Source organism: Tenrec ecaudatus, chromosome 15 (assembly GCF_050624435.1).
Source record: "Tenrec ecaudatus isolate mTenEca1 chromosome 15, mTenEca1.hap1, whole genome shotgun sequence".
NCBI lineage: Eukaryota > Metazoa > Chordata > Mammalia > Afrosoricida > Tenrecidae > Tenrec > Tenrec ecaudatus.
Genome location: NC_134544.1, coordinates 40218691 through 40229854, shown reverse-complemented (window position 1 = coordinate 40229854; position 11164 = coordinate 40218691). Strand labels below are relative to the sequence as shown.

At 44.9% G+C, this 11164-nt stretch overlaps 1 non-coding gene and 1 pseudogene across 1 annotated transcript; both read left to right on the top strand.

The window, feature by feature from the left end:
* Positions 1-1189: 1189 nt before the first annotated feature.
* On the top strand, positions 1190-2628 carry LOC142428117 (GDP-D-glucose phosphorylase 1-like; annotated as a pseudogene).
* A 142-nt stretch (positions 2629-2770) lies between these two features.
* Positions 2771-2876, top strand: LOC142428355 (U6 spliceosomal RNA). The gene has a single exon (XR_012780275.1). It is a non-coding gene; the product is annotated as a U6 spliceosomal RNA (small nuclear RNA).
* Positions 2877-11164: the final 8288 nt, after the last annotated feature.

Below are 11164 nucleotides of genomic sequence, written 5' to 3'. Positions count from 1 at the left end.
CTGCAGGAGGAAAGCCGAGTCAGTGAACGTGTAAGCATCTCAGCATTAGCAAGGGTTTCTACACGGCTGCTCCAGCACCCAGGGCTGCATCGGGGTAGGTCCATGGGGCTTCTCCTCAGGGATGTCTTGCAGGAAGGGAGCCTTGTCAGCTGAAGCAGGGAACTGGCTAAGGCAGCTGCACCCTGGTTGGACCATCAGAAAGCAAGAGACCCGAGAACTAGGAAGGTGAGGTTCACGGAGCCATTTATCTCTCTGCCCTTCAATTAACCCCGTGTTTATCGGCCAGGTTGGCACAATAAACTAGCTACCTCAGAGAGCATGAGAGATAGAAGAGAAATTGAAATAATGGAGTCAGACACATTTCATGGTAGCATGCTCACCTCCTGGATAGCCATGATATTACCAGCCAGGTCAGCGCACAGTGTGGGCCTAGACGAGGTGGGGCGGAGACCCAGTAGGAGGCAAACACCTCGTTTATTGCTAACCAAGGGTTATATCTACTTTGGGGGGGGGCGTGATTACAGGCAGCCAAACGTCACAGGAAGGGGCAGTGCAATCGGATACAAGCAATAGGAAGGGGCTGTACAATGGGCATAGGTGTAATAGGAAGGGGATGAGCTAGGGGTGTGCACATAGCAAGGGGAGGAACTAGAGGCATACATGTGACAAGATGGGCGGACCCTAGATTCATGAAGGTAGCCTAACCTTGTTCACCCTTGGGTGGGCTTGACCTCTCTGGGGTCTCCTACAAGGAAATAGTCAACTACTATCTTTATCAGAAGGGAGTGGGCCCTACTTGTGGGATAAGCAGTGGTGACTGCTTGCTCTAAATGGCTGATAACCCAGCTTAGGGAGAATAACCCCTGACCTACTTCTGTTGACCTCCAAGTGTATAGACATCTGCCACGTGTAGCAAGCAGCTAAATTTGGCATGTATTTTGGGGAGACAACTTGGGAGAAATCTTTGTTTTCCACAACAATATATTCATATGAATTAAAAGTCTACATGTAAAACTCAAATAGCGCAGGTCCCTGTTTGGCAAGGGAAAAAGGATGAGGTTAAAAGGTGTACCACAAGCAAACACAGTAGCACTCGCCATTCCAGAGTCCATAAAACCAACTCCACCTTCGGCTGGCGCTTCATCACGCGTCCTGAGAATGGAGTATAAGGGAGCAGGGGAGTAGCAGCATGGCAATTCTGACTTGGGCCTCTGGGGTGGACTGGGCGGGCCGGGCCGCGCTGCGCATGTGTCCAGGGCGTCGCGACCTGGCTATGGCCCCTAGCATCCGAGAAGGAAGTAGCGCCATTCGTCTGGCACACTTGCTGCAGGTAGCGGCGGTGGGTCCGAGAAGGTGGCATCTGGCAGGACCTTGGAGCCAGGGTGCCCCCACGCCCTGGAGATCGCTGAGTGGCTGGAGCGGGTCAGCTGCCCTTCTGTCTAGCGAAGGATTTTCAGGATTTAGCACTCAGGACTCGGCGCGTGTTGCCACCACTTCCAGGAGTCATAACTTCGCGTCGCTGACAGAGGGCACACTGGATGCCAAGCATCCAGTCGAACCTTAGAACAGCCTTGTACATTTCTGGACCCACAAAGCGGCTGGAATTCCAACTTAGACTGAAGCCCCTCCAACAAGGTAGTGCCACCTTCTGAAGTCTTACCTGGCCGTCTAGGTCAGCCTCGTGGTTACTCTGCACGGTCCAAATGGAGCTTCCTATTTGCTAACACCTAACAGGGAGGACTGCGCAGGACAGGCATTCCTGACTTTGCGCAAGAGGAACTCCTGGCTGGCGGGCTGCAATGGCCCCCGCATGCATCTGGCCCGCGGGGGTCTCTGCTACTGTCTTGTTTCGACTCTGCCATTTGCTCTGCCTGGAGACAGCGGATGGAGCTGGGCCTGTTTTGTTACCATCTGGAGTAACTGCAGACCCAAACTCTTTCCGGTGCTGTGGGGTTTGTGGCTCAGCTGAATGTAGAGCGAGGGGTACAGAGATGTCCCCAGAGCATCAGGCAGCCATTCGACCTGGCACAGTGTAACTTCAACAAGATGCGGCTAGGAGAAATTCTCTTCCGTTTGCACCGGGTGCTTTCCAGCAAGAGGATATCCTGGTGATGATCAATGTCAGTCCCCTGGAGTGGAGTCATGTGCTGGGTGGCCCTGGTACTCGTCTGAGCCTATAGACTGCCTGAAGAGGGTCCCCAAGTGAGCCCCTGGCCTCTAGCGGCCATCTGCACCTGGCTCCAGGCCCTCCAAGCCCCCGACTTCCTTGATCATTCTAGCAGCTCAGGACCTGACTTGGAAGCCTTGGTAAGCAGGGTATGCCGAGCCAGTGGCTCCAACTGATTGACTATGAGACTGCACATTAACTTGTTTGTGACCCAGGGAGCCCCACCTGGGAAGACCACCTTCTCGGCCATCATGGGGGTCCAAGTCATTCTCTGGGCCCGGAAGTCCAGTTTTGGGATAAAGGAAAGCACGGATGTAAGTGTTGGCTCCGTGAGTAGGCGGGGCCCCTCCCTGTCAAAACATCCCAGGGCTTCACCAGTCTGACCCTTATCCAAGACTCTTCTGCCTCCACCCCAGGCAGAGGTGGTCCACATGGCCCTGGTGGCCCAGGAGGAGCAGTAATTATCCCCAAGGTTATTTATTCCCTCACTGATCTTAATCCTTTTCCATAGTCCTACCCATAAGGCCATGGGGCCTTGTGAGGACTGCTTACTCACATGTCTCAGATAAAGAACTGATACGTGGTCTTTAAAAGAGCAAAACCATGCTTGCTTCAGGGGCATATACACTAAATTGGAAGGATACAGAGAAGATCAGCATGGTCATTGCACAAAGAAGACATGCAAATTCGTGAAGCATTTCATATTTTTCAGTAAAACTATTTAATAAACCAGAGAGCAAAACCTTGAAATAAATTTAACAAATTGCCCATAAAAAAATTCTACATCCAACAGTGAAACAACAAGCCCACATGGAAGATGCACACCAGCTGGTGCAATCATGTGGTGTCATTGAGACTGGGCAATGGGTGTCAGAAGACTCACAACGAACAGTAAGCAAACAAAAATGCACTGGTGAGAATGGAGGGGTGTTGGAGTGGAGATCCAAAACCCATCTCTGGACAATGGAACATGCTCCCACAGAGGGGTTGCAGGGAGGGGTTGAGTCAAACAGGGTGCAGTAGAGCACTAATGGGTCAACCAATATACCTCTAATCCCTTGAGACCTCCTCACCCCCTGCTATCACGATCTCAGTGCCGCCTCCCAATCTAGACTAGAGGGAAGTATGCACATAGGTATAGCCAAGAGATAAAACTCACAACACATGGAACTCAGAAAGAGTAATGGAAACAGAGATACCAAAAGGGTAGGGGGAAGTGGGGAGGAGAGGTAGAGAGGGAGGGGTCACTGATCACAATGAATGGCACATAACCACACACCCCCATCCAGGGGGAAGAACAGAAACCAGAGGGGAAGGGAGACAGCGGTCAGTGTGAGATTTGAAAATAATTAATGATCTACAATCTATCAAGGGGCCACAAGGTGTGGGGGACAGGGGGGGAGGGAGGGAAAAAAAGAGGAGCCAATCCCAGGGGTTCAATGGAAAGTAAATGTCTAGAAAAGAAATATGGAATATATATACGGATATGTTGGATACAATTGATGTATGGATTGTAACAAGAGTTGTAAGAGCCCCCAATAAAATTATTTTTAAAAAATTCTGACCTGGACTTTTGGACTAACGGGTAGCATGTTAGAACAGTTCACCTACAACATCCCTGGCATACTAATTATATTTTTAACAATTCATCAATTTTCTAGCTACAGTAATTTATATGTGAAGTATGCAAATATTCTCCCTGGGCACTTCCTTGAAATCCACAGAACGTTCACACAAGGGAAGAAAGCACTCAGGATAGTCAGATTTCATTTTACCCAGGGGTGGGCGTGCCTTCTAACTGGAAGGCTGGCTCCTCAGAAGACAACCTTGGTGATCCATGTCTGAGAAGTCAGCCACTGAAAACTTCCTGATCGCATTCTTTCTTCGACACACAAGGGAGAGCCATGAGTCCTAGTCGGAAAGGCAACTCTTTCCTTCCTCTGATCTGTGATCGGGGGAGCTACGCACTCCAATTAAAGCAGGATGGCAGCACATTCCAGCTAGTCAGTCCTCAAGCCAACCCTTTCCCTGTAAGCAGAACCCTCATTCAGGCTTCCAGGAAAGAAAAAAGCTGGCGGAGGGATGCAGATGAGGTAGTTTTGACGGTTGCCTCAGAGACTATCCAGTCAGAAATGGCATTCCTCAAAGGATGTGGGTGGCCACAAGACTAGATCTAGTGGTTCTAGCCCCAAGGAGAGAGAGTTCCTGGTATGTGGCCCATGACTAACGTTAGGGCAGCTAAAGTTAAGACAAGTCTGAAGTTAAGACAGGCAGGGTAGTCAGCTCCACGGTCAATCCCACTCACAGTCAATGCCACTCACAGCGTCAAAATAGTGAAATAAACCAGACTGCATGTTACATTGCATTTCCTTCCGCTAGGGTCATTGTTTTACTGGCCCATACTCCTAACAAGATGGATTGACACAGAGCTTGCAGGGACGGGCTCAGACATAAGAACAATTGTGAGGATGGCACAGGACCGGGCATGTTTTTATACTGCTGTACACGCGGTCGCTGTGGGTCCGAACTGACTCAACGGCACCTAACAACAACTACTCTTAACTCTCACAAGAGATTTCAGGCCTTGCGTCAGGTTTTAATAAACTGCTCTGTCCGCCACAGCACTCTACTGTCTCAGCGTGGTTCTGTAATTTATTGCAGGGCCAGACAGAACTCACAGACAGTGCTCATGCTATGGAGTCTGTTACGGAAGTGGACAAGTTACAAGCCAGGTGAGAAATGCTCAGGATACATCTATTCGGTCAGGACAGGTTAGCTAATGAATGTCTGAAAAGCATGCCACTTGGCTGTACACCACAACCTGGAGGCATTCAGCACATCCAGGTCCCCGAATTAAATGTCCAGAGGCACCTCACTGCACTAGCCAGCCTCCTGGCCCAAAGCACCGGGCTGTACTTGCTCTGTGGGCCCGGAAGTCCACCACGCGATCTCCTGTCTGATTCCTGGTTCTGCTGCTGCTCCTGTCACACTTCTGAAGTCACAGCTATCTTCTGGATCAAAGAGTTTCCCAGCGCAGGACTGCACGAAGCCCCCTCCTGCTGCTGAGATTGCCCATTTTATACCCAGCAGGAGGCACTCACAATGAATCCCTTTAGCAAGCACTCACAAGAGAACCCTATCAGGACCTCCCCCACCTGTTTACCCAGACCCTACTAAAAGGTCATTGGGTGGGAATTACAGAGCCCAAGGCTAGCAGAGCCAGATTAAATAATTCAACGAAGTCTGCAGGAAACCACGATGTTCTAGCCACCACACATTTTCTACAGCATCAACAGAATAATAGGTTCTATTACTTAGCCACTAAGGGGGAAATAGCTTTTTAGTTTGTTTTTAAAGAAAGCCAGGGCATGCGCTGCACTGTGGCAAATACATTGCTCTTTGAAGTGTCCCCTTCTCACCTGCCAGGCCTTCTCTCAGCTCAGCCACATTGCTCAGCAGGAGCAAGAGTTCACGCCTTCAGACTTCAAACAGCCAAGAGCAGTAGAAGCTCTTATTCTGGTGCCTAATACTTACCAAAAAGTGTGTTTATATGTACGATCTCAGTTTAGTGCTCAGTCAACTCATCAGTGTTGCTGAATCAGAGGTAAAGAACGTAATGTTATCTATATACGGTTTTTGTTTGTTTGTTTTGGAACCCATGTTCGATGAACCTTCCTGGATGAGTTCAAATGTAATTCATCTTTTCTAAGAAACTCTCTGCAGTTATTCCCAGGGGCAGTGACCACTCTTTCCGCAGAGATCTGTGACATTTTAAAAGCCACTGTTATGGAACTCAGAACATTATAATGCTGTCAGGATCTGTCTCCCATATTACATCTGCGTTCTGTTACCTTTCCATTCTCTCCCGCCCTCAGATATATGCCCACCACATATAAAAGCTCAAAACAGCCACTGAACAACCTTTAAACTACATTTGCTGTAGCAAGTGGATATGAAGCATTTATTTGGATGCCAGGTGTCCCTACTAATTAGACTGCTGAAAGACTAGGTTCATGAAATCCTGAAAAGTTAAGGATGAGGTTTTGGATGGGATATTCTTGGGAAACTACCTGTAAACAATTATGGAATGCATTTTTAAATTGTATCCTGTAGAGAACTGAGCTGAAGCATTCCTAGAGGAATTAAAATACAAATTACAATTTCATTAAGTCTCACACAAACATCTCTATTTATTCTAAAACTAATTTAATAACCAAGATTTCTAGAACAGTACAAAGACGTTAATAATGTGTGCTTACAGAATGCTATCTGAATCCATGTGTGGCCGTTACATAATCTGTCAACTTGTGAAGGGGCGGAGTCTAGTCTGTCAATCAGGTTGCAGCTTGATGACCTCATTTTGGAGGCTGAAAGGAGGTAAATAGCTCACTGGAGGCTAGACACACTCTCTTCCTGCAAGACATTTCTATTGAAAAGCTACAAGGAGCCAAGCTGAAGGAGCCTGAGCCCTGGAGCTGGAGGAACCTCGTGGAGACTCACACCAGGGCTGAGCCGTTTCCACCACCACTGGATCAACAAGAGTTTCCACCTACTGGACCATAATATTCCTGCATTTGGCATCGTCGCATGACTGTGTGAGTCTGAAGAGGAATCTACATCTAGTATCGGATATATGGGCTAATATTGGACTTATAGACTTGGACTGGACTGGATGTTTTCTTAATATTCAATTACTTTTTTATATAAAGCTCTTTCATATGCATACATTAGTGTCTATGGATTTGTTTCTCTAGCCTACTTGAACTAACACACTATGTAATCTGATAACAAAGATAAAAACCAAAGTTCAAATATAAAATCAAAAGAGAAAAAATTTAACCAAATGACATTTAATAATGGCACAAGCATTTCGGAATAAAAGTTAACGATTTAGAATTCTAAAATGACAGAACCTCATTAGAATAGCTATTAGTAGCTGTCAAAGCTGTATCTTGTGATATTTTATCTAAAGTGTGACTATGATTAAATAACATCTGAAAATAAAATTACATACCTATTGCCCTGAGGTATCAGAACTAGCAACTGTTGCATTGTAAAACTCCAAGGATTAAAAGAAATTTTTTTTAAATTGTGGATTAGGTGAAGATTTTCAGAGCAGATTTTCAGTTTTATATTCAATTTGTATACATTTTGTTCCATCCCCCTTGTGTTACTCTGGGTAAACTAGAGAAATAAATCCATGGGCAGACATATGCATATAAGAAAGAGATTTATATACAAGAGTAATTGAACATTGAGAAAACATCCCAGCCCAGTCCAATCCAAGGCCATAAATCTGATATTAGCCCATATGCCCAATATCAATCAATAAAGTTCTCTTCAGACTCATAAAACACATGCAATGAAGCCAAATGCAGGAAGATCACAAGCCAGTGGGTAGAAAGTGTTTGGGTCCAGCGGCGCTGGAAGCATCCCAGTTCTGGCAGGATTCTCATCTCTCTGTGGCTTCTCGGCTTCTGAGGTTTGTTTGTGTCCATGTGGCTTGTCTTCTGCAATGTCTCCTAGGGAGTAGCAGAGAGAGAAAGGTGTCTTCTGCCTCCAAGAAGGAAGTACCAGATTTCCCAGAATTCTCAGGAGAAGGCAATGCCCACAAAGAAGTCTCATTGACTATCTGGAAAGATTGACAGCCTAGACTCCACTCCTACACCCTTAATCCTTAAATTGACACCAGATTAGTGACTACCATACCCCTCAATGTTTCCCTCACGTACCACCATGTATCCCTGTGCCTCCTGTCCCCATTCCTCCTCCTTTCTCCACCCTCTGAACTTTGTCCTTGGGTTAAATGCTGCCCTTTGATTTTAAATGGTTGAGTGTTCTTAGGGAGGTGAGTTCATTTCCAGGCAGAGAGAGGGATTAAGAATCAGAATCTTGGGGGTCCCACCAGTCACTACATACCAATAAGCCTAGTCTCCTATGATTTTGAGTTCTGTTACACATTTCCCCCTCATTCTCTCCAAGTCCTTCTCATCTGACCTCCTGAACAAAAACGACAAGGATTTTTATACAAATTTAAACAACATGGATAGAGGTTTGTTTTCCAACATTCATAGTAAAAGCACTTTATGCCTTTAAAAATGTTTTCTGCTTAACTATTATTTCAAAGCGGCATACTTTGGAAGAGAGACAAATCCTTTTAAAAAAACAAGACTTTTTTGTTTAAATACGACTTTTTAAACAAACTAAAAGGTATAAAACTGCTGGTTAAGAGAAAGTGGTATTTCAGTCCACTAATGAGCTCCATAGCTCAGCATTAGCTGTATGCTGTTTATGTAAAGTCTTACTGCGACCCTAACTGCTATCAATGGGTATGAGAGGAAGTTGCAGTTTCCTTCCTCAGTCCAGCACAGACCATGGAGGGCCGGTGATCCCAATGGTAGCATGAGCGTCAATGACATTTGTCTCTAAACAGGGTGCCCACAGAGCTCTGCTAGATCAAGCTACAAGGACCTGGACAGGAAGCTGGATGGCTCTGAAGAATTCAACCACTGGCTTGAAAGAATAGTAAAAAACAAGGCTTAATTTCCCTCAGTGAGGCAGACTGCAGCTCCAATGCGGTCGCTTGAATGTAAAACTACAACGAATGCATAATTGCCTAACTTATGGTCAGATAACTGAATTACACAGAGAGATCTGAAAAAGAATTAGCATCGTGGGCACTCAACTAATAAAAACACTTCAAGATTTAATATCAAGACCTGGGAAAAGGCGGTAACAGAGACTAATATTGGTAAACAGCCATATACTATTAATGCACAATTTGAATCTTTTAAAACCTCTCTTATTCAGCTTGGATTTTCATAAGCAGAGATAAATATTCTTTTTTTCCCAAAGTTAAATATTCTTAACTGAACAAAAAAAACTTTATGAAATGATAGAACAAAGTAAATAATGCCCAGGTAGTTGTATTTTTATAGATATAACAGAATAAGACAATGGCTCTGTATAATAATTTCATTTAAATGAATTAGCATTCTCAATTCAGTATCTTTTCTGTAAGGCAGCAATTCCAATGTCATGTCTGATCTGAAAATTCCCTGCACATTCTAGTTTCTCCAATTAGTCTATCAAAAAGACAGCAAAATCTAGATTTTATCTTTTATATCATAAAACAATTTGGGACAGCATTACATGAAATCTAGCAATTAAACTGGCTTAACCTCTGATGATATAATTATCACTTACTGCCGTTGGGTCAATTTTCACTCATATGGACCCTAAAGGTGTGATAGTTACAAAAGGGGTGGGGTTTATCCTGTCAATCAGGTGATAGCCAATGGGGCCTCTATGTCGGCAGGGCCTTCTCCTGAGGATTCTAGGAACTCTCAAGTATCCCTCATTGGAGGCAGGAGACACACTCTCTCTGCTCCCTCAGAGAGACTCTCTACTGACAAGTCACATGGTGCTACACTGATATAGCCCATGCCCTGGGAGCCAGAGAAGCAACGTGGAGACCCTTGCCAGCGCTGAGATGCTTACAATGCCACTGGATCCCACCCACTGGCCTGTGATCTTCCGGAATTCAGTGCCGTTGCATGTGCTTCCTAAGTCTGAAGAGGACATTTTATAGATTGGTATCGGACATATGGGCTAATATCACACTTATGGACTTGATCTGGACTGGGATGTTTTCTCAATACTCAATTGCTCTTGTATATAAAGTTCTTTCTTATATACCTGAGTGTATAAGATTTGTTTCTCTAGTCTACCCAGACTAACACAACAGGTTAGACCAGATAGACCTGTTGATGTGGGTTTCTAAGACTGTAACTCTTTCCCAGAGTGGAAAGCCTTGTTGTTTTCCTTCCGAGCAGTTGGTGGTTTCAAACTGCTGCTCTTGTGGTTTGCAGGCCAGTGCTTAACCTACTATGCCACCAGGGCTCTGCTAATTAAATACACCAACCTTTTCAGGTAACATAGGTGATGCTTCGACTGCATTTCCACCCATCTTCCATGCTATTTTCGGGAGAACTATGGTAGGTGCATTAGCAAAGAAATTAATTAAGAAAATATAGAGGTACTTCTCACGGTGAAGGGCAAGAGGTTTATATTAGTTGAAAATAAGGCAGATGGCATTTTTTGGCTTGCCAGAGAGGCACATTACAACTGCTTTGGTTTTCATTTCCTCTAGAGATTTCCCATACATGAGAAGACATCAACGGGAGGTAAAGTATGGGTGTCAAAAACAGACCTGAAACTTGCATGTATTACAGTCTGAATCCAGTCTATCCTCGTAGTTTCCTTATCGCAACAGTGTTGTAAATCCTATACCATTGACTTAATTCATGACACTCTATAGATTTACCATATGCCTCAGGGGGGTGGTTTAAAACATTATCATAAAATGATAATGATGTCTCTAGAGAGATATGTATAAGCCATACATATAGGAATGGATTTTGGGCTCACAATTCTAACCCCAATCTAAAAACAATGAGTTCTTATGGCAGGATCTTGCTCGATGCTCACCCCCATGAAGAGATCACTGAAGCTATGGGTGTTATATTAAAGTGTGGTGAAGAAACCAAATGGTGCCCAGCTTTCAGAAAGACTATCCTCTGAGGTCTTAAAGGTTTGTCTTAAAACAAGCACCCATTGAAGTAAGGTGTCACCTACATTCACACGGAAAAAGTACTAGCCTGTGGGATCCAAGGATTATAAATAAAATGCAAATCTGAAGGAGGGAAAAGTATCAGAGCTTAAATTCCAAACACCAGGTTGGCAGGAGGCTATGGATGACAGTGGAAGACCAAAACCCATTTGGCAGGGTCCCCACAAGGATTATGTGAATCCCCTGTAACCACAGTCCAGGAATGTGAATAGCCTTTTCATATGGACAGCATTGCATTGTAGTCAATTATGACAGATGCAGGTTAAATTGGAACACCTTATCACTTGTCTTCCTTTTGACCCATGTTAAAATTATTTGAGTTTTAAATATTTTCTGCTTTTTTTTGAGTGAGGCTTTTCTCTTTT